Source organism: Balaenoptera borealis, assembly GCF_965194805.1.
Source record: "Balaenoptera borealis genome assembly, chromosome: 6".
NCBI lineage: Eukaryota > Metazoa > Chordata > Mammalia > Artiodactyla > Balaenopteridae > Balaenoptera > Balaenoptera borealis.
The window spans coordinates 29,177,809-29,201,212 of record NC_138863.1 but is presented as its reverse complement, the minus strand read 5'-3'; the positions used below and the strand labels follow the sequence as shown (position 1 = coordinate 29,201,212).

The following is a 23,404-nucleotide window of genomic DNA, read 5'->3' as shown; positions in this document are numbered from 1 at the left end:
TACTTCTGGCCTCCTTATAGTGTTCACCAATCACAGGAATATATTAGCTCTCCCCTGGTGATATATACAGTATCTAGAAATCAGATGTTTGGCAAATAGCCCACCTGGGTCCAGTCAAAATAAGATGAATAATTCTTCAACTAGTGTGAGATTAAAAAGACAGAGTCTGTTGGTGTATACAAATCCATTTTCTTTCTTAAAATCTTAGAAATCACAAAACGTGCCCCACAGTAGATTCTGCACTTTTCATTGCCAAAGTGAAAATTCAAAATAAAGGCCCACTACTGAATGGATGGCTCCATCAGAGGAGAGCCATGGCACATTAAATTCAATAAACCACTCAAGCTTCTGATTGAATATATTATGGGAACTCTATCGGCTATAGTTTAAAAGATTAGTCCAGGAAGAAACAATATACTACTGTATTGGCTTTCTTGCTGGCAGTCTCAGCTTCAGGCACAAGACGATGCTACCTGATAGTTGCCATGGTAACCATGCAAGTGTTCGGCTGGAGCATTTTCAAACGGAAAAATGGAGCATCATACACGAGTTTGCTGTTTAAAGAGAAAGAGGATGGGCAGCAGCTTGGAAAATGGGAGTCTGCCAGTATAAATTCTGCAATGTCAGGCTCATGAGTCTTCTGATTTTTGTGATGCTAGTTGAAGTTGCCATGGCACGCCTGTTTGTGGGTGTCCAAAATTTGTGGTATCCTGGGTGACTTTCAGGTGAAAAAGTAGGGTAAGAGGTGCATCTGTGATGCCGTGGAGGTTGGAGAGTTCTTTCTGTCCTGCAGAGACTTGGGCTTGCCATCTTCTCCCAACCGTAGCTCTCTAGTGTCTTACTGAATCCGCCAGGTCCTATATTCACAATGGTTATATATCCACTTGGCTTAATGCAACTCTGCTAACTCTGCCTCCATGCCCTGCACACTAATTCTTTGCTGGTGATAGCTTTTGAAAAATTGAGGGATTCATTCAGTGGTCCTTTCGACCTCTCCGAACGTCGCCCTACAAAATGAGGTTCCTGCCTTACTTCTGTCTGCAGCTGCCTGCCCCACAAACACCGTTCCCTCCCTGGCCTTCCCTGCTCTTTACCACCTGCGCCCCTCATTTGCAGCATGGCTGCTTTATTTTCTGAGTTGTCAGCTTCCTGGGCAGAGGTTGCAAATGAGCAACAGATCTAACCTTTTTTTGGACCTACATAATGGTTGCAAAACTAAACCAACATTCAATCAGGGTATTTCACATAACATTCCAGATTCTGGCAACTCTTCACCCACACTCTTGTTACAGCAGCAATTGGCTAGAGCTGTGGAGTAACTGTCCTCTTTAGATCAAGTTCATGTTCCGTCAGTTGCGGCTGCATTACCACAATTACTCACCTGCCTGGCTCCTGCAACATCTGGAAGGACTCCTGTCCTTGAGGATGGGGACAGCATCACAACCTGTCCCTCCCTCCATGTTCCTTCTGTATTTGTTTCTCCCCGGGCCCTCATTTCTTCACTTGATAGGTTCACCATATAGATTTATTGATGAAAATCAAAGGTAATATCATCTATCTGATGAATACTTACTGCTTACTCAGGCTCTTCTCCTCAGATCAAGTGAATCTGAGTTGCTTGCATGCCTGGTGATATACGTGGCCTCATAACAAGAAAACTCTCCCGATGGGATGGGAAGGAGTTTCTGGTAGTGAGAGCTTCACCAGAGGTGTGGCCCCAGCTTGGGTATCCTTCTTTAAATGGATTGAAGGGAAGGCTTGGCAAACCTGGGGGCCTATGCCGTGGCAGCTGCTGCAGGCTGCTCGAGGGAACAATTCTTCTGGTCTTCCACGCGTCATCCATGCATCCATCCATTCATTCATTCATTCAGTCAGCCGTTCCATCAGGGTTTCCCGGGAACATTTCACAACTAGGCACTATGGAGAGCGATAACAGGGAGGGAAAGCGTCCACGTCTCTGTTCTCATGGCATTTTTAATAGTCTAGTGGACACTTTTTAAAATTTATTTATTTATTTGTTTTTGGCTGTGTTGGGTCTTCGTTTCTGTGTAAGGGCTTTCTCCAGTTCTGGCAAGCGGGGGCCACTCTTCATCGCGGCGCGCGGGCCTCTCACTGCCGCGGCCTCTCCCATTGCGGAGCACAGGCTCCAGACGCGCAGGCTCAGTAGTTGTGGCTCACGGGCCCAGCCGCTCTGCGGCATGTGGGATCTTCCCAGACCAGGGCTCGAACCCATGTGCCCGGCATTGGCAGGCAGATTCTCAACCACTGCGCCACTAGGGAAGCCCCTAGTGGACACTTTTTAAATTCAACGGATAAAAGCAGCTGCTAAACAAACTTCATGACCAATTTCAGAGAGCTCAAACTGTGCCCGAGACAAGTTAAAAAATGAAGAAGAAGGAAAAGGAAGGGGAAAGAGAGCGCAAGGAGGAGAGATGTAAATGTCCAAAATATAGATGGAAACTGTTTAATTTCTCAACCCACAAAGAAATAAAATTAAAACAGTAATGATCTATCTTTATAACTACTCAACTTGGCAAAGATTATTTAAAAAGAATCATAATGCCAGTTATGGAGAAGGTGTGAGGTAATGAGCACTCTTTTTTTTTTTTTTTTAATGGAAAAGTAAGTGGGCACAGTTTTTTAACAGGGCAATTGGCAATAAATGTGAAAATTCATTAACATTTTTTGATTTAGTCATGCAATTTCTAAGGCTTATTCTCAGGAAATAACTGAGAGTGTCCACAAAAATTTAGCTAAAAAGATTTTTGTAAACCTCCTACATTGTTGGTGGGAATGTAAATTGGTGTAGCCACTATGGAAAACAGTATGGAGGTTCTTCAAAAAACTAAAAATAGAGTTGCCATATGATCCAGCAATCCCACTCCTGGGCATATATCCAGACAAAACTATAATTCAAATGGATACATGCACCCTATGTTCATAGCAGCACTATTCACGATAGTGAAGACATGGAAATGACACTAAATGTCCATTGACAGATGAATGGACAAAGAAGATGTGGTACAAATATACAATGGAATACTACTCAGCCATAAAAAAGAATGAAATAATGCCATTTGCAGCAACATGGATGGACCTAGAGATTATCATACTAAGTGAAGTAAGTCAGAAAGAGAAAGACAAATACCATATGATATCACTTATATATGGAATCTAAAATACAACACGAATATATCTATGAAACAAAAACAGACTTACAGACATAGAGAACAGACTTGTGGTTGCCAAGGGGGAGGTGAGGTGGAGGTAGGAAGGACTGGGAGTTTGGGATGAGCAGATGCAAACTATTATATATAGAATGGATAAACAACAGGTCCTACTGTAGAGCACAGGGAACTGTATTCAATATCTGTGATAAACCATAATGGAAAAGAATATGAAAAAGAATATATATATATGTATAACTGAATCACTTTGCTGTACAGCAGAAATTAACACAACATTGTAAATCAACTATATTTCAATAAAAAAAAGATTTTTGTGGAAGAGTTGTTAATAGTAATAACATGCCATACAACTAAATAATAACAACTAAAGCAACTAACATGTGTTGGCTGTGTTCCTTCCACTACGATACCACACAACCCCTGCAAGGGAGGCATGATGGCTAGTTGAGGAAGTGGCTGAGAGGTTAGTAACTTGTCCATGCTGACACAGCTCTAAGGAAACAGCGCTGGCAGGGGGCTGAGCCCATTTAGTTATCACATCATGTTTTTGTTGCTTTTGGTAGTGAAAAAAAATGTCAGAGTCTCACCTTCGGGAACTGGCTTAATAAATTATGTAGTAGCCATGCCACGGAATGCTAGTCAGCCATAAAAAATAACATAAATGAAGATACATCCGCTTGGAAAGATGTCTGAAATATGCTACTAAGCTGGTTATCAAAGAATGTTTATAGCATGGCCCCATGTGTGTAAGAGAGTCACTTTATAAGCACACGTAAGCATAGAAATGTCCAGACGCATAGATACCAAGGTTTAATCAGTGACTGTCTCTTGGCGATAAGATGATTATTTTGGTTTTTCTCCATCCATTCATTTTTTTTCCCTTATCTATATTTTTAAATTAAAAAATCAACCTGTACTGTTTATGTAAAAATCTTTATATTTACTTTTAAAAAATATTGTAGCATATTGACTTGGCATTAGCATTCCAAGTCAGTATATGACACACTGACTCTTGCTTCCCTGAATTGACATTGCTTCCCTCGGGGTGTTATAAAAATCATCCTGGGCTGAGAGCAGGCAGAGCTGGGTTTCCGGCCAAGCTCATCTACTGACGCGTCCAGGATGTGTCCCGAGGCAAGTCACCAGCTCTCCTGGCCGTAGCACGATGATGGCTGGGCGAGCTGAACTCTGAGGCTCCTGCCAGCTCTAACACACCATGTGCTTTCACGCATTCATTTTCTTCTTTGGAGACAGCCTGTAACCGTATCCAGTCTACAACAGAAAGACTCGAGAATGAAAAATCATTTTGGTCTATAAAAAAGCGTGGATAAACACCTGCGTAACCCATTTTAAGAAATAATAATATGACGTTTATAAACCACTTTGCACAGTGCTTATGAATTCCCTCCCTGGAGACTTTGACTCTAGTTATTCTGGTTATTTACATGCCTGCATTTGGCTGTAGAGCATTTGCAACGGTGAAAGGGGAAAACACTTCCTCCTGAGACTGCCGTGGATTCAGTGTTGCCTATTGTGTTGCTGGTACAAAGTGTAAGCCCCCTTTCTCTGACACAGAATATGACCCTCCAAAATAAAGTGAGACTTCATTTCAGCCCCATCTTCCCAGCTGTATGTGTGGGCAAATGCTGTTTCTGAGGGTAGCTGAGTTGGGCTGAAATTGGGTGCCGAAGTTGCAGCTTTACCCCGTAAGGGCGGCTTAGAGCAGCAGGACCCGCTAGGAGGAGGATCTCTTTTCTCTGGGAATGAAGAATTTGAGTCGGTGCTTGATATCCTTTATTTCCTACCAAATAATTTTAAGGCCACTGAGCTTAGGTGGGTGTTTAAGGGTCCTGGCCCTGAAGTCAGAAAAACCAAAATTTGCATCTTCTCTCTGCTTCCTGTTACTGTGGAGTTTGGGGGGAAATTACTTAACCTGGTCTCAGAAATCTCATCTGTAAAAGGTGGAAACCTGATGCCACTTCTTTAGGGTTGTTGTGAAGACTAAACAAGAAAAATCTGTCAGGGGCCTGTTGGGTGCCTGACCAACAGTAGGTACTCAATAAATAGACGCCATTAATATTGCTATGACTAAAATAAGGTGTTTAGTTTCTTTCAGGTGGCATTCCCATATGCAGCATCAGAGGATGTGAAGCAGGATAACAGAAGATGAGCTGAGGGAAAGAGATTACAGTGAACACTGCGTACCTTGCCTGTAGTCTGTGATTGTGGAACATTGGGCATAATAAACTGTGGTATCTACAGGATGCTTTTAGAAGACAACCTGAAAAGGGTAAAAGATAATATTATATTGCATGTTTTATGGATTCTTCTCTGTGATATTTCAACTTTTTTGGGTTTGTTTTAGCATTATTATTTTTTTCAGCAGCACACTCTTATTTGGAAAAATCTTATCCGTTGAGCTGATCCTTAGTTTAATCTGCCCTGTTTCTTACTTAGTCATTTATTTCTTTAGACTACTAGATTGGATTACTTAATTAACTTAAGTCATTCAGTTTGGTTCATTCTGGTTCAGGCTGAACACTGACCATGCTCCAGACCCTGTACTAGACTCTCGGTACAGATGTGTTTCCTGTCCTGAAGAAGCTGGCACTCAAGTATAGGGAGAAAATGTGTTAATTTCATTTGCAAATTTTTCCTTTCCACCAGCCTAAGGAGGATCAACTGCTGAATTCTCCTTTGTTAAATAAGGTCAAAGTCTAATGAAACATTATAGGTGCTATGGGAGAAGATGTCCCTGGTACAGTGAGGACCTCAAGTGAGAGAAATCAATTCTAGGAAGGGAGGGGCAGAGAAGACTTCAAAGGAAGAAAAATTGTGACAAAGGGCTAGAGAGCCATGTCATATTTGTATTTCTGTTCCTAATTCTCTGCTCCCTGCCCCCAACACCTATTATAGTGTCTTAGACATGTTGCCCATTGGACTTAATTGAATTCTTTTTGGTTCACAGAGGTGTCTCTTCTTTCCTTTTTTAAAAAATTTTTATTGTATTAGAGTTGATTTACAATGTTGTGTTAGCTTCTGCTGCACAGCAAAGTGAATCAGTTACACATATATAATGTATCCACTCCATTCTAGATTCTTTTCCCATATAGGTCACTACAGAGTATTGAGTAGAGTTCCCTGTGCTATGCAGTAGGTCCTTATTAGTTATCTCTTTTATATATAGTAGTGTGTATATGTCAATTCCAATCTCCCAATCTATCCCTCCCTACCCTTTCCCCCCTAGTAACCATAAGGTTGTTTTTTACATCTGTGAGAGGTATCTCTTCTTTCAACGGGTGGTGACTTCTTTCTGAGAGGTCCAATAAGAAGAGACCAGGAGCTGTGGCTTAAAGAGGACAAGTTTTAAGAACTAACTTCTGAAAAATGAAATGGAAGTGAATTTAGAGTTAAATAGTTTGCTGTGTAAACTTGAATGAGTGACATAAACTCTTTGATTTTAAGTTTATGAATCTTTAAAATAAAAGTAGTGAAACCAATGCCACAATGAGATAAAGAGTACAAAATCAGTTGGCAAAGTGTATGGCATTTGGAAGACTCACATTAAATTGTAGTTTCTTTCCATTGCTTCCAGAAGACAGTCCAGAATATTTTGACCAGTCCGCCTCTCCATCCCTCCACCTGGCTGAGTAGCAGAGGACAATCTATTTCAGATGTTGTCATTTAGAAATTCAGATATTTAAGGCTTGATTAAATGATCTCTTAGTCATAGTTCAATGTTAATACCTTTTAATGATTGTTGCTTTTATCAGCTGGGATTTGATTTGGTTTTAATTTCAGGTCCCAATGACAGTTTTAAGGGTTGCTTTCAGTAATATACCACTTGATTATTTAAGGATTGGCACAGCTTTTATCCAAGTGTGATAAGTAGTCGGCTTAAGTCTAGAACAGAGAGTTATCTAAAGTCACAGGAGCTTTTAAATTTGTATCAACAATTAATTCTCTGTAGCTATGTCAGATCTATTGGTGGATATATCAGATACGGGAGAAGAACAGTGAAGTGGTGACACAGCATTCTTCAGCAATGAGCTATGAGATGAGGAAAAGCGCACCCTGAAAGTGAGAAGGGCAAAGACAGAAAAGCGTGTGACAGAAGTGGCTAATCCAGCCTTTCTCAGAATCATAGGAGAAAACTCTTGCGTGTCTAAACTCACTTGGCTTCTTGGCAATGAGTCAGCTTAATAGGCTATATACACCTTGAAATTATTTAGTCTGTGTTTAAAGTGGGAAACTGAAGTTTGACAAAGTCATTTGGAGTAGCCCGGATCTCATGCAAAGCAATTGGTTCAGAGCTATTAGCACAGCAGATTTCTCAGTCCATTGAGAGTTTGATATAGTAGGGGAATCTCTTTGTGATTCTTTCCATTTCAAGCTCCAGATAAACTGCCCTTTCTGGGTCTTTAACTTGTTTCTCTGATTACTTTTTAAGTGTCTCTCAGGAAATCTTTTCCGCAATTTGGTGCTCACAGTTCCAAGCCTTTTGCTTCTACCCGTCTCTCCTTGCTCCCTGTTTTTTTTTTTTTTTAAATACACCGTGTTTGAGAAACCACATCATATGGAGATCTCCTAAATTTACTGTTCTCCACTCTTCACTCTTTCTTGGCTGTCTGCTCAAATTTCTCCCTCATATTCTTGCAGTAATACTTCACATGTTCACTCTTTTCCTCTAGCTGGTTGCCAAAACGTGCAGCTGCTCCCTTCTGAATATCGTGAAGATCCACTCCCTTATCTATCGCAAAGGGGGGGAAAAGCCTTTATTTCCAAACCCCAAATTCCAGTTAACCATAGAGGAAATGACTAGAGTCCCTAGACATCTGCTATTTGGTCAGCTGGTTTTTTCCCTCTTGATTTTACTGCCCCGGCTTCTCTTGGCTGGGTCAGCCTAGGCTCAGGCAACCACTAGCACCATTTCCATTGCCTCGGCTCCACTCTGCACTCGGATGCCTTGTCGGAGCAGCTGCAGTGGGCACAGCTAAAAGTAGCACACTCTACACCCACAGCCAGAGCCTCCTTGTTGCCGGGGTCCCTGGGAGGACTGTTTTGGAGGGGGGAACCTATGGAGGAAACCTGCTCTCCCTCCCTCCTTATTCTCCCTGGCCAATAAAATAGACATTTCCAGCCTGTCTGAGGTAAGAGGAAGAAGGTTTTTTTGTGTGTGTATTTTTCCCCCCTCTTCTGGCCCCTTCCCACAAAAGGAGGGGTGGTATGTATCTGTGCAGTGTGGCGGTGAGGGTCGGACGCTCCATGGTCTGCTGTTGGGCGGAGTTAATGTGTGAAGGGTTGCATGCACTGATGGCCTCATTTGCTTTGTCTCTGTTAGTAGGACATCTGCATTCAAAGGGGGTGAGGCAGGCCAGGATCTTCTACACAGCTGGAGGTGGGGAGGTGAATGTCTGCTCTGTAGGCCTGAGGTCTTGGGTGTGTGAGTAGGGGAGGGAGGATTATTTGGAAGCCTACATTGGCCTCAAGTCCAAGCTCTATTCTTTAATACAGTTTTACTAATCAGATTTTTTTAACCCTTGTATCAACAGATTGGTTTTAGGCTCAGAGGAGAGAGGGGGGAATGATTATCATCTCAAAGTGTAATAAGACCAGTTGTCTATTTCTTGTTATCTTCTCTGTGCCTCAGGTGGCATCTCTGGCAGTTAGCCATGTATCTTCTCTGGCTCCAGTTAGCCCCAGGAAGCCTGTCAAGGTTTCAGTTTCCACTGAGTGATCCCCACCTCTCCCCCTTTCCCCTGCAGCCTAGGGGTAGAAGCAGTTTCTTATTGTTATCAATCTCTGGCTTGTTTCAATGTCCTCTAGTTGACCTCTTGGTCTTTTCTATCAACCATATAACAATTCTCTTTGTTAAATAATCAGAGTGTTTTCTGCTTCCTGATTAGATCTAGTGATACATCAGTGAAGCCTGGGAAACCTAAAGTTTTAGTCAGCTATTGCCACAACAATGCTGCATAACAAGCTCCAAAACTCAAGAGCTTAACGTAACAGATTTTCTTCTGACATTGATGGATGTGCAGGTTGAATGTTACTTGGCTGGGTTAGCCTGAGCTCCTGGCTTCTGGCTGAGTTCAGGTTTGTCCCATGTGTCTCTCCTCTTCCTAGGACCTGTGGCTACCCAGAGAATAGGATAAGAACCATGCATCTTATTGTGGGGTCAAGGTTGAAAGGGCAGCAGCTACACTGGGGGCATGTTACTCTCATGGTAGATCACCAAAGCACAGAAGCTCAACTATGAAAGTTCATTTCCAGCCTGGTCACATTCCCTAACATCTCACTGATTAAAACAAGTCACATGTCAGAGCACAAAATCAGGAGCTAGAAGAGTACATAAAGCCATAAAGCCATAAAGCCAGGCAGGGATGTGGCTGTACGATTTTATTACACGGGAGGAAACACTAATTAAATGAATCTACCACGTTTGGCTTAAATATTCACCATCTCTAAGAAAATTGAGCTATATCATCATTTATTGGGCCTGTACAAGGGGTGGCTAACTCATAGAATCTGTTGTACTTATAGTTGATGTTTCATTTTTTTCTGTGCTTTTGGACACTGATGTTGATTTGGAATTCAGAGTTACAGTCTATTTTTCGCTAAAGACTTCCTTTTTTTTTTTTTTTAAAGGACTAGAGGAGTCATCTGTTCTCAACTTTCAACTCAGTCTTCTACATGCTTCTTTCTCATGCTGAGACTCGGACTCTGCAGATCACATTTGTGCTTTGCCCGCTGAGTCCCTGCTTGGCTTTGCCAGTAGGGGGTGCTAGAGTGGACTGTAAGGTTAGAGCAGGAAGTATGGACTTTCTTTTTGCTGTTTGCTGCTTGTGGGTTTCCTTTCAGGTCCCCCTCCTGTGAGAGTTACCCAGCAAAGCTTTTTTACCTCAGCGCTAGCAGTTCATTCCAGTAGCTGCAGCTGAATCTAGTGTGTAGTGCTTCCAACACTCCCAGCACTAGCTGAGTAGCACCCCGACCTCAGAAGAGCCCCTGCTCCAAGCACCTACGCTTTAATAATTCCAACCTCTTTCAACTTTAAAATAAAAAAATGTATACTTATGTGTATTTATTTATTTCTTTTTGTCCACGCTGTGTGGCATGTGGGATCTTAGTTTCCCCACCAGGGATCAAACCTGTGCCCCCTGCCTGGAAGTGGGGAATCTTAACCACTGGACCACCAGGGAAGTCCCTATTTATGTTTTTTGTTTGTTTGTTTGTTTGTTTTAAAGTGGGCAAATGATATGAAGAAGTCATTGGTTTTTGTTTTTGTTTTTAATTGTTGAGTTTTATTTATTTATTTATTTATTTATTTGGCTGTGTTGGGTCTTCGTTTCTGTGCGAGGGCTTTCTCTACTTGTGGCAAGCGGGGGCCACTCTTCATCGCGGTGCGCGGGCCTCTCACTATCGCGGCCTCTCTTGTTGCGGAGCACAGGCTCCAGACGCGCAGGCTCAGTAGTTGTGGCTCACGGGCCTAGTTGCTCCACGGCATGTGGGAATCTTCCCAGACCAGGGCTCGAACCCGTGTCCCCTGCATTGGCAGGCAGATTCTCAACCACTGCGCCACCAGGGAAGCCCCCTATTTATGTTTATTTTTAAACAAGAAGGAGTGATAGCTGCTTCCTACAGTTGTTACTTTATCTCACCTTTCTGATCTTTCTTTCAGTTAACAATTCTTTACATCTAATGTACAATTGTTAATAGTAAACTCCTTCTTTTAAAATAACTGTTGAGATTGCTGTCTACTAACTGGACCCTACCGATATGAGGAGATACTTTTTCTTAGACTTTACTTTTACCTAATATTATTCACCTTCATTTTTAGGGAAAACACACATTGCCAGAAAGAAGAAGAAACGTAGGAGGAAGAACAGTCCATGGTTGGGGCCAGGTTGGCAGAACTCAGCTGGGTTTTTATTGCAGTTTTCTAGAAATACAGATTAGTTTCCATTAGAAACTCTAAAGACTTGTTAGATGGCCAAGGAGATGGGAAAGTCATGTGGGCTAGAGAGCAAAGAGGTAACAGCCTTCCCTCCAAAATAATAAAATAGCTTTTAATTTCTTCTCTGAGACCTCAAAATTATAAGGTAAGTAGATTTTTTACAAAGTGGGTTTATTATGATGATCAAGTTCTAAACATCTCTCTGTGCATACAATAGGTATATTCTAGATGGGTTGGAACATGGCCCATCTTGTACTTTAGGGATTCTTATGGAGGCTTCATCATGTAGGCATGATCCATTATTAACTCAGTCTTTAGCCCCTCTTCCCTCCCCAGAGGTTGGAAGGTGGGGTTGAAAGTTCCAAGCTTCTAGTCATGATTGGTCTTTCTGGTGACAAGCTGCCATCCAGGAGCTTATTAAGAATTGCTCTATTAGAACAAAAGATGCTCCTAGCAGCCAGGAAATTTTTAGGGATTTAGGAGTCCTGTGTAAGATGCTCCTATCACCCCCAATACTTGGGAAATTACTAAGACTTTAGGATCTCTGTGTTAAGAACCAGGGTCACAGACCAAACATTAGCAAGAACCCGGGACAGAGACAAATATATTCTTATTATTTCACACCCATTCTCACTCTAGACCTTTATAGTGTTGTTCCCTTGGCCTCAAATGATATTTTCACTCTTGACCTTAAATCCCTGCCTCCTGGCTAATTCCTACTTGTCTTCCCTCACAGCCCTCCCTAGACTAGTTTAGGTGCCCCAATTATGTCCTATTATACAGGCATATTCTTATTTTTTAAAAACACTCATCACAGAATAGTGAAGTGACTACTTTTCACATCTACCTTCACCACTAAACTTATAAACTCTGAGTGAGGGACATGTGTGTTTTATTCTACTGTGTGTCTAGTACCTGGCACTTAGCAGACGTAGTAGGCATTCTGCAAATGTTTAGTGGCAGAACTAACAAAGAGCTAGGTTTGTGGAGGTTGTGATGGCAGTTAATCACACATAGATTTCCCACCTGTCTGTTATTCTTTGCATTCTGCATATCTAAACCAGTGCTCCCAGGTGATTTTGATAGCATTTGCTAAAGGACCACACTTTGAGAAGCAAGGCTAGACATTTGAACAATGTACAAAAAATGGAGCACTGCAGCTAAAGCTCTGAGTAGGGTAGAAGTGAAATGAGGCTTACATGGCCCCATTCTTCCAGAACTGCCTGCTTTTCTTCCCACCCTTTAGATTCTGGGCTCTTCATCTTCCCCTAACCAAAATCTTTCTCGGAAAGCATTCACACTCCTGGGCTAAATGAAAGAAATGTTTAAATGACCATGTTACTTGTTAAACATTGCTAGCATTTTTTTTTTTTAACAAGGAACATATCTTCTGTTTATTTTTTATTTTTATTTTTCCTCTGTTTATTTTGAATCAAAAGAACAGAACTCTAATTGTGTGATGCCAGGTTTAAGAAACTAGTAGGGAAACAGGAGACCATAGTTGGAGGTGACCACAGACTTGACTCACTTAGGAAGTGCAACATCAAGAATGGTGCCCAGCACAAGGTAGGTACACAGACGTGTTTGTTGAATGAATGAAGTCAGAACAGTATATCCCGCAGTGAAAAGAAAGAATATAAATTGCATGTGCACAGAAAATCTGTGCCATTGTGAACCTTCTGGAATTGTCTGGGAGACTCATTTGAGAAACTTTAAAAAAGTACATCCTACTGACAGGGTGCTCGCTCACTCTCCATGAAAAAAACTGAAAATAAAATGTTGTTAAAATAGATGTCACTCTGGCTGAAAATGTGCACATTGGGGCGAGCCATCAACTATTGATTGAATGCTTAGAATTGAAAGTAGGGAGGATTATGAATTTCTGTGCCCAATTCCTTGCATTCTCCCACCATTATGAAAGATTCTGTCATTTCAAAATGTAGAGATTTATAGTCTCTGATTTGGGGGAACTTCTCTTGAATCTGTTGGTGCTTTCAAAAATGATTGGTCTGTAACACTAAGTAGAGGAAACTTGTATTGTGGAAGGTAAGAGCTGTCATAGGCTTTGTAGAGAACAGAGAGGATAACATGCCATATTCCTGAGCATTCATGACTTCAGTGAGGACACTGTAATTCCTTATGGTTACCTGATGAGCCGCCAAGCAATGCTGATGACCTGAGAGGCCCACACCCTGACTCCAGCACTCCATCAAGGTTAGAGATGCTCTACTTTGCTGCCTTTTTGGTGGTTTCATGCTTGCTCCACTCTTTTCCTGTCTTTTGTACATGCCTCTGTGTGACACTTACTGATATCGCTGTTGCTGAGTTTGGGCATGCTTCCAGAGAGGCTCGGTTTTGCTCTTACTTTTCCATCCAATAAATTCATCTGTTAAGTATTGGGAGGAGAATTCTGGAAACTCCATCACTAGTTGGCAACTATCGCATTTCTTAAGAAAAGAAAAATCTTCAGTCTAGTTGGAACCATATTTCTTGTGCTAGAAATGGATTTGAGACAAAAATATATTGCACATTTGGGCATGGACCTTGATTTTTCAACATACATCTTTCACGTGGTAGGAACTGATGATGCACATTTTTCCCCCTTGGGATCTTCCTTTTCTTAAGGCACTAAATTGCCTGCTGAGATGTATAAAGTATCCATTGCCTGGAATGGATTTGCTAATTATCAAGGGCAACATTTATGTGCATACATTGAGAAGAAAGGGGAGATTAAAATTCTATTTTATTTAGGTATTTTATGTTTACAAAAAAGAAAAATAAATTATGGTAAAGTGACTTCCTTTGTCTAACTGACAATTTAGAAATGAAAGATATTCATATATCCTGTGGAAGGAGGAAAGTCAAAGCTATTGTGTTGTTGTTTTTTTGGGGGGGGCCTGCATCAGGTCTTAGTTGCCCCGTGTCATGTGGGATCTTACTTCCCTGACCAGGGATGGAACCCGCGTCCCCTGCATTGGAAGGCGGATTCTTTACCACTGGACCACCAGGGAAGTCCCAAAGCTATCATTCTGTTGTCTTTCTTGCAGATATTCTGCACCAATAGTTCTTAAGCTCTGCCACCCATGAGCCCCTGAGAAAGCTCCCACGGTTAGCCTTTGCACTGTCCGTGCCTCTATCCATTGCCTTGACATTCCTCTATCCAACCATAGTCCCGTTCGTCTTGTAGGTTACCACCACCAAACAGTTCTTTCAACCTGGCTAACTCTAGTTACTGTTTACCCTTGGAACATTTCCTTTCTCTAACTTGGTGGTTCTCAAAGTGTGGTCTCTGCCTCAGAAGCAGAAACATCACCTGGGAACTTGTTAGGAATGCATGTTGTTGGGTGCAACTCCAAACTTAGTCAATAATACATTCTGGGGTGGTGCCCAGCAATCTGTGTTTTAACAGACACTCCAGGTGATCCTGGTGCATGCCCTAACTGGAAAAATCTTGCCTCTTAATTTGAAAATGAGGACTGAAAGACTGTTCTTTGGTCCTAGTCCAAAGTAATAAACAAGTAACCACAGAACAAGTATTAAACCCATACTAATCAATTAGTGATAGTCCCATGCCTTTGAAGTTCAGCCAGCCAGCCACAGCATCACTCCAGGAACTGCTTCTGAAAGTCAGCTAATCCCTAAACCTCACAGCTGAAAGTCAGCCAATTGCTAAACACTGCTGCTTCAGAAAGTCTGCCAATCCTCAAACTCCGTGGTTCCTAAAACCCTTTATCATATCAAGTCTTGCTTTGTACAGAGAGATTGAGACATAAGAAGAGCTCTCAATTGCTTAATAAGCAATAAATTTAGCTTCTTTGTTTCACATATATGTGATTGAGGATTTCATCCTTCAACAAAACGATCACTGTAGATTTTGAGAATGTCAAAATTGGTATTCAGAGAGGATTTACCAACATTGTTTAAATTTTAGTGGTGAGGAGTTTTGAGCAACACGACATAACTTGTCCAAGACAAGAAAAAAATTGCCCAGCTAGCTCAGTTGGTAGAGCAAAATTATCTATGTCAATCATCTATCTATCTATCTACAAGAAAAAAATAAGGAATGAGATATACCCAGTCATTACTATATGTACATATATCGCTATTATAAACAATGAATATTCACTTTGTAAAAAGTTGTAACATAATAATATCAGGAGAATGGGGAGAGAAGAAATGAAGGCTTGAAGGGTAGTATTGGGGCTAAATCATAATTTTCTACAACAGGAAGCCAAGAAAAAAAGAGATACATGTCAGAGTTGGAAGTAGATAAGAATAAATGATGTCACAATTGACATCAATTAAATTTTAATGTGATTCAAGAAATATTTGTTGAGCGTATACCTTGTTAGATGCTGCAGCTGTAAAGATCAAACTCTGTCAAAAGAGACAGACTATAAGTAATTTCAATACAATCTAAAGAAGAAATGAATTCTTACAGTGGTGATGGTGGTGAGAAAAAGTTGCAAAGACAGGGTCATGTGGCTTAAGCCTTTTAAAGATGAGTAGGTACTTCCTAAGCAGACTAAAAAGAGAAAAGCGTTCCAGGCTGAGAGAATAACATGGGCAAAAGCAGAGGTGTGGAAGTGAGAAAGGAATTTGGGAAATATTGAGAAATTTAGGGAAATGGCCAGAAATGAGGCTGGAAAAAGAGTTTGGGGCCAGGATAGAAAGGGCCTTGACCACCATGATCAGGAGTTAAGATTTATCTTGAAGGTGTCAATTTCATTTTAACCTAAGGGAATAATGTTAGTTTTAATGTCTGTCCTCAATAGGGGTGTGCTATAGACTGAACTGTATTCCCCCGCAAATTATATGTTGAAGCCCTAACCACCAATGTGATTGTATTTGTAGTAAGGAAGTAATTAAAGTTAAATGAGGTCATAAGGGTGGGATCCCAATCTGAGAGCGTTGGTGTTCTTATAAGAAGAGAACAGAGAGCTTCTTCCCTCTCTCTGTCTGTCTCTCTGTTTCTGTCTCTCTCTGTTTCTCTCTCTGCCTCTCTCTCGCTCCATCACGTTAAGGACACTGTGAGAAGGTAGCCATCTGCAAGCCAGGAAGAAGGTTGCCAGAACCCAACCATGCTGGCACTATGTTCTCAGACTTATAGATTCCAGAACTATGAGAAAATAAATTCCTGTTATTTAAACCATCCTGTTTATGGTATTTTGTTATGTCAGCCTGAATAGACTAAGACAGGGCACTACTGACATTGGTTGGAATAATCCTTCGCTACACAGGACTATTCTGTTCATTGCAGGATATTTAGTATCTCTGGTCCCCAACTATGAGATACTAGTAGTGCTACTCTGTCACTATGACAACCAAACAATGTGCCTACACATCTCTAAGTGCCCCGTAGTGCAGAACAACACTGTTCCTGGTAGAAAACCACAAAAGGAAGCTATTAAGAAGACTACTATAATTAAAATAGGGTTCATCATATTTCTTGATCTCTTAGCAACTGTGGCAGAGGGCTTTTACTTATCAAGAGTAAGACAAGGTGATATAATAAAGAAAGAACAACCTTGATATTCTTCCCAAGAATCTACAGGGTCGGGAGGGGGACTTCGGTTTTGAGAAAGCAAAGGTGATCCCTTGTCTTGCTACCAAATGACTAATGCATTATATACCACAGTGAAAAAACAAACTAAACAACAACAACAAGCACTTTGCCTCCTGAGATAAATCAAATCAAAACAAAACAAAACAAAATAAGCGAACACTCTGTTTAGCACTAGTCTTCAAAATAAATGAAGTCTTGAGTCCTTTCTATTAAGTTGCTCACTCTTTAGGAAAAAGTTATTCTTTTTTTTTTTTAACATCTTTATTGGAGTATAATTGTTTTACAATGGTTTGTTAGTGTCTGCTTTATAACAAAGTGAATCAGTTATACATATACATATATCCCTATATCTCTTCCCTCTTGCATCTCCCTCCCTCCCACCCTCCCTATCCCACCCCTCTGGGTGGTCACAAAGAACCGAGCTGATCTCTCTGTGCTATGCAGCTGCTTTCCACTAGCTATCTAGTTTACATTTGGTAGTGTATATATGTCCATGCCACTGTCTCACTTTGTCCCAGCTTACCCTTCCCCCTCCCCGTATCCTCAAGTCCATTCTCTAGTAGGTCTGCGTCTTTATTCCCGTCTTACCCCTAGGTTCTTCGTGACCATAAGGAAAAAGTTATTCTTGATTTTGGCAATACTGAACCTGTCAGATATGTGATACCTTGAAGATACAATCATTGTGTAAGGAAATTGCTGTTTTTCTCACTCTGAAAAGACTAAAGGTAACCTTAGTAATATTCCTTTTCAGATTCTTTTCCATTACAGGTTATTAAAAGATAACAAATATAGTTCCCTATGCTATACAGTTGGTCCTTGTTGTTTATTTTATGTATAGTAGTGTGTATATGTTAATCCCAAACTCCTAATTTATATCTCCCACCCATCCCCTTTGGTAGTCATAAGTTTGTTTTCTATGTCTGTGAGTCGATTTCTGTTTTGTAAATAAGTTCATTTGTGTCACTTTTTTTTAGATTCCACATATAAGTGACATCAGATATTTGTCTTTCTCTGTCTGACTTACTTCACTTAATATGATAATCTCTAGGTCCATCCATGTTGCTGCAAATGGCATTATTTCATTCTTTTTTATGGCTGAATGATAGTCCATTGGTGAGGTTTGTTTGTTTGTTTTAATACCTGCTGTGTCTTTTATTTGGAGAACACAGTTTTTTGTTTTTGTTTTTGGAAATCTTTTTAAAACTCTGCAAGTAAAAATACTTTAAAACATTTCAGCCACAACTGATATTCCATCATGCTTCTTTAGTTAATTAGAGGAGATTATTTTCTGTTTCTCATTATCATAGATTTTTCTCTTTGTAGACTTGATATAAATGAAATCAAACACCATGATTCTTCTGAGTCTGGCTTTTTCTCATTCAACATGCTTTTGAGACTCATCCATATTGGTGTGTGTATCAGTAGTTTCACTCCTTTTTATTGCTGAGTAGTATTCCAATGTGTAGATATAACCATTTGTTTTTCTGTTCTGTTGATGGATATGTGGTTGTTCCCAATTTTTAACTGTTAGGAATTAGTGTACTAAGAACATTTTTGTTCATGTCTTTTTGTGAATATAAGCTTTCATTCTTACCTAGAAGTGGAATTGTTACGTCATAAAGTAGGTGTACATTTAAGTTTATAGGAAACTGAAAAAGTTTTCAAAGTTTTTATAAAATTTTATAGTCCACCAACAATAAAAGAGAGTTTCAGGTGCTTCACATTCTTGCCTTATGTTGTCAGTCTTTTAAAATGTTAGCCATTCTAAGTGATTGTGAAACAGTATCTCTTTTTGACTTTAATTTGCATTTCCATGATGACCAATGTTGTTCAACACCTTTACTTGTGCCTTTCATACGTCTCTTTTTGTCTACTCATTTTTATTGGGCTATTTGTCTTTATATCATTGATTTGTAAAGAGTTATTTATATTTCTGGATACAAGTTATTTTTTCAGATATTTTAAGTATTTTTTCCCCCAGATGGTGACTTGCCTTTCATTCTCTTAATGGTATCTTTTGATGAACAGGCATTTTTAACTTTGATGGAATCCAATTTATCAATGTTTGCCTCTTATGTAAAATGCCTTTTGTGTCCTAAGAAATCTTTGACTAGCCCCAAATGATGAAGATATTCTCTCATGAGTTCTTCTAGAAGTTTCACAGGTTTTACTTTTACACTTAGATCTGTAATCATCTCAAATTATTTCTTTTGGTATGGAGTAAAGTAAGGGTTGAGTTTGCTGTAGATTGAGTTCTCCATGAAACATTTTCACATGCAGGAGGTTTATTAGTGCCTTATCTCAGGAAAAATACCTGTAAAAGGTGAAGGAAGCAGGATTGGGCAAAGGGAGAAATTGAACTGTGATGCAAAAGGGGCCTCAGCTAATCCTACGAGGAGCTTGGGATTTAGGATGGTTCTTTAGCACTGTCCCCGATGATGTAGGAGGGCTGGCCATTGTACCTCTACATTAACCAGTTATTGGATGCCAGCTCTCACCAGGAAGAAGCTGTAACATTGGTTAGTTACAATTTCTGGAGAACAAGGGACTCAGCTGTGAGCCATCAACAGCCAACACTCCAGTGGCAGAGAAAATGAGTCTGAAGGAGGAAACTGCATGGTACACCATAGCAGCCATTACAAGGTTCTTTTTGTTTTATTTTCTATACAGATACTCAATTTTCCTCTCACTATTTGTTAAAAAGACTTTTCTTTCTCCCATTGAATTGACTCAGTGCCTTGGTCAAAAATTAATCATGTGGGTCAATGCCTCTACTCTATATTGTTTCATTGATTTATTTGTCTATCCTTGTAATGATACTACACTGTCTTGGTAACTATAGTTTGACAATAATTGCTGACATTGGGTAGTGTAAGTCTTCCAAACTGTCAAATTTGTTCATTTTCAAAATTGTTTTGGCTCTTCTTGACCATTAGTGTTTTCAGAAAAAAATAGGATCAGCTTGAATTTCTTCAAAAAACTTTGCTAAATTTGTTTGAGATTGTATTGAATCTGTAGATAAATTTGGGGAGAATGGATATCTTAACAATATTGAATCCTTCGATAATAAACACCATATATTTCTTCCTCTGTGTTTTCTTTAATTTTTCTCAGGAATCTTTTGTAATTTATAATATGTAGGTCTTACATATCTTTCATTGGTTTAATTTTCAGATATTTTATTTTTTAGATGCTATTATAAATTGCACTTTAAAATTAATTTAATTTTCCAATTGTTTATTGCTAGTATATAGAAATAAAATAGATTTGCAAATTGGTCATGTACTATAATACCTTAAGTTTAATTGCTAGTTCCAGCAGTTTTTCATAAATTTCAAAATGTTTTAAGTGCACAAATATGCCTATAATTATGTAATCTGTAAATAGTGACAGTTTTACTTTTTCCTTTCCCATCTTTATGCTTTTTATTTCTTTTTCTTTTCTTATTGCACTAGACTAGACTTCAGCACAATGTTTAATAGAAGTGGTAAGAGTATACATCCTTGCCTTGTTCTGGATCATAGAGAAAGCTTGTTTTTTGTTTTATGCTATGTGATATTACCTATAGGTTTCTGTATATAACCTTTATCACACTGAAAAATTTCGCTTCTATTCCTCTTTGGTTGAGAATTTCTATTATGAGTAGACAATGAATTTTATCAAATGCTTTTCTGCATTTTTTAAGATAATTATTTTTACCCTTTAGTCTATTAGTGTCGAGCATTGATGTTTCAAATAATAAACTAACTTTACATTTCTGGAATAAAACCCTTTTTGGCATGCTTTTTATGCATTGCTGGATTGAATTTGCTAATTTTTTTAGTTTATTCTTATCTATGCTTTTGTGGGATATTGGTCTGTAACTTTAAGAAATATTTTTGTCATGTATTGTTGTTGGGGTTATGCTAGCATCATAAAAATGGTGAACGTCCACTTCTAGTTTCTGAGTTTCCTTCTTAAAATTTTTGACAGAATAAACTGATAGAACCTGGAATTTCTTTGTGGGAATATTTTGATTGCAAATTCAATTTATTTACCAGATAAAGAGTGATTTGATCTTCTGTGGTTTTTGTGACGGTTTTTAGAAGTTGTATTTTTTAAGGAATTTGCCCAGTTCATCTAATTTGTGTTGGAAGATAATTATCCATGTATCTGTCAAATTTCTACATGTTTTGTGAGCAGAAGCATAGACAGATTTTGTTCCAGACTATCTTTTCAAGATATTTGTATAGCAAATAGCCTTGAATGGTAAGAGGTTGTTTCTCTGTCTGGAATAGAGGGCAGGTTTGTTTGCCACCCAGTATAATAAAGATAATGTCAGGGACTTCCCTGGTGGCGCAGTGGTTAAGAATCCGTCTGCCAGTGCAGGGGACACGGGTTCAAGCCCTGGTCTGGGAAGATCCCACATGCCGCGGAGCAACTAAGCCCGTGTGCCACAACTACTGAGCCTGCGTTCTAGAGCCTGCGAGCCACAACTACTGAGCCCACGTGCCACAACTACTGAGGCCCGCACGCCTAGAGCCTGTGCTCCACAACAAGAGAAGCCACTGCAATGAGAAGCCAGTGCACCGCAACAAAGAGTAGCCCCCGCTCAATGCAACTAGAGAAAGCCCGCGCACAGCAATGAAGACCCAATGCAGTCAATAAATAAATTAATTAATTTAAAAAAATAAATAAATAAAGATAATGTCTTCTTCTGGGCAAAAGTCAGGCAGGTTTGCTCCTTATCAATGATTGGGGTTTCCTAACCTTGGGATTCCTCAGTTGTGACACAAACCAACCACGTGTGCAGCATCTACCCAAATTGCTCGTGTCACCCAGTGGAACTTGGGGATCAAGGGAGAACCTACTCAAACCTGAAGCTCACATGTCTTGCTGTGTTATGAGGAATAACGTCCTTTGTCTCTGACGTAAGAGTTTCGTGTCTTCTGCCAGCTACATGAAACTGGCAGGCCAACTCATTAGCTTGCAAATATAGTAAAATCTTCACAGTTCTTGACAATTCAAGATATTGCCCCTTTCATTCATGTTACCATTCTTCTCTCTCTCTCTCCTTCTGTGTATTTGTGTGTGTGTGTGTGTGTCTTTTGATCAATCTTGCTAGGAGTTTATCAATTTTATTAATTTTTTTAAATGACAATTTTGACTTCATTGATTTTCTCTATTTTTTGGTCTTTTTTATTTAATTTCTACTCATATATATTATGTCCTTTCTTGTACTTATTTTGACTTTAATGTTTTCTTCTTGTTCTAGTTCCTTAAGAGGAAACTTAGATGATCAATTTTTTTACATCATTTTAATTTCCTAATAAAGGCTTTTAAAGTAATAAATTGCATTCTAGATTGATTTATGTAACTCACAAATTTTAATATGTGGTATTTTCATTACCATTCAGTTAAAAATATTTTCTAATTTCCTTTGTGATTTCTTCTTTGACCCATGGGTTATTTAGATGTGTATATCTAACTTTCCAAATATTTGAAGATTTCCTACATGTCTTATTATGATCAATTTCTAATTTAATATTATTATGGTCAGAGGACATACTGTGTACATCTACTTTGGTGAATGCTCCACGTGCATTTGAAAAGAATGTATCTTTTGGGTATTACAGTTATTATGTATCTTGTTCTAAAATATCAATTAGTTATGGGACCGACAGCAGTTTTCACATTTTCTATATTACCACAGATTTTTGTCTATCAATTTTATCAGTTACTGAGATAAAGGTGTTAAATTTTCCTATTTCTGCCTTTTTAAATATAGGTAGATTTTTCTATTTTCCTCTTTGATTCTCTTGGTTTTTGGTCCATGTATTTTGAAACTATTTTATTAGGTGCATGCACATTTAGAGGATTATTAAGTCTTCTTGATGACTTGACACTTTTATCATTAAATATTGTCTCTCTTGAACTCTGGTATCATCCTTAATCTTGAAATCTATTTTGTCTGATGTGATTATTAGCCAAACAACCCTTCTTATGCTTAATGTTTGCATTTTTATCTGATAGCAGACTTTTACTTTTCACCTATCTTTGTCTTTATATTTAAAGTAGATTTCTTGCAAACAGCATAGAGTTGTATCTTGTACTTTTAATCCAGTCTGACAATTTTGTCTTTTAATGGGATTGTTTAATTTAAAATTAATATAATTATTGATATGGTTGGATCTGAATCTACCATATTGCTATTTGTTTCTGATTGTCCCATCTACTCTTTGTTTCTCTGTTCATTCTTTGCTGACTCCCATTGGCTGAATTGAATATGATTTTTTTACTTAAATTTATCCCCTCTATTGACTTCTTAGCTGTGCCTTTTTGACTGTTTGCTCTAGATATTACAGTATGCATCTTTAACTTTACATAGTCTATCTTCAAACAATATTTAAATTATATCATACACAGGGTAAAGAACCCTACGATCGTATAAAGAAGCTTATCCTCCCCCAATCCTTTGTGTTCTTATGGTTATAAATTTTACTCTTACAAATGCTCTAAGTCCCAAAATACATTGTTATTACTTTTGCTTTAGACAGTCAATAGTAATGTATGGATATATATGTGTGTGTGTGTGTGTGTGTGTGTGTGTGTGTGTGTGTGTGTGTGTGTGTGTGTATGTATATATATATATATATTAATTGATAGAACAATCTCAACATGTTTACCATTTCAGCTGCTCCTTATTCTTCCCTATGG

The 23,404-nt window shown here is 39.2% G+C and overlaps 1 protein-coding gene across 1 annotated transcript in view; it reads left to right on the top strand.

The window, feature by feature from the left end:
* CPO (carboxypeptidase O) overlaps positions 1–23,404 on the top strand; it is a 102,840-nt gene that overhangs the window by 25,213 nt on the left and 54,223 nt on the right. Inside the window, 1 exon segment of the mRNA XM_082396772.1 lies at positions 5,305–8,338. The gene's annotated coding sequence lies outside the window, so the exon portion shown is untranslated.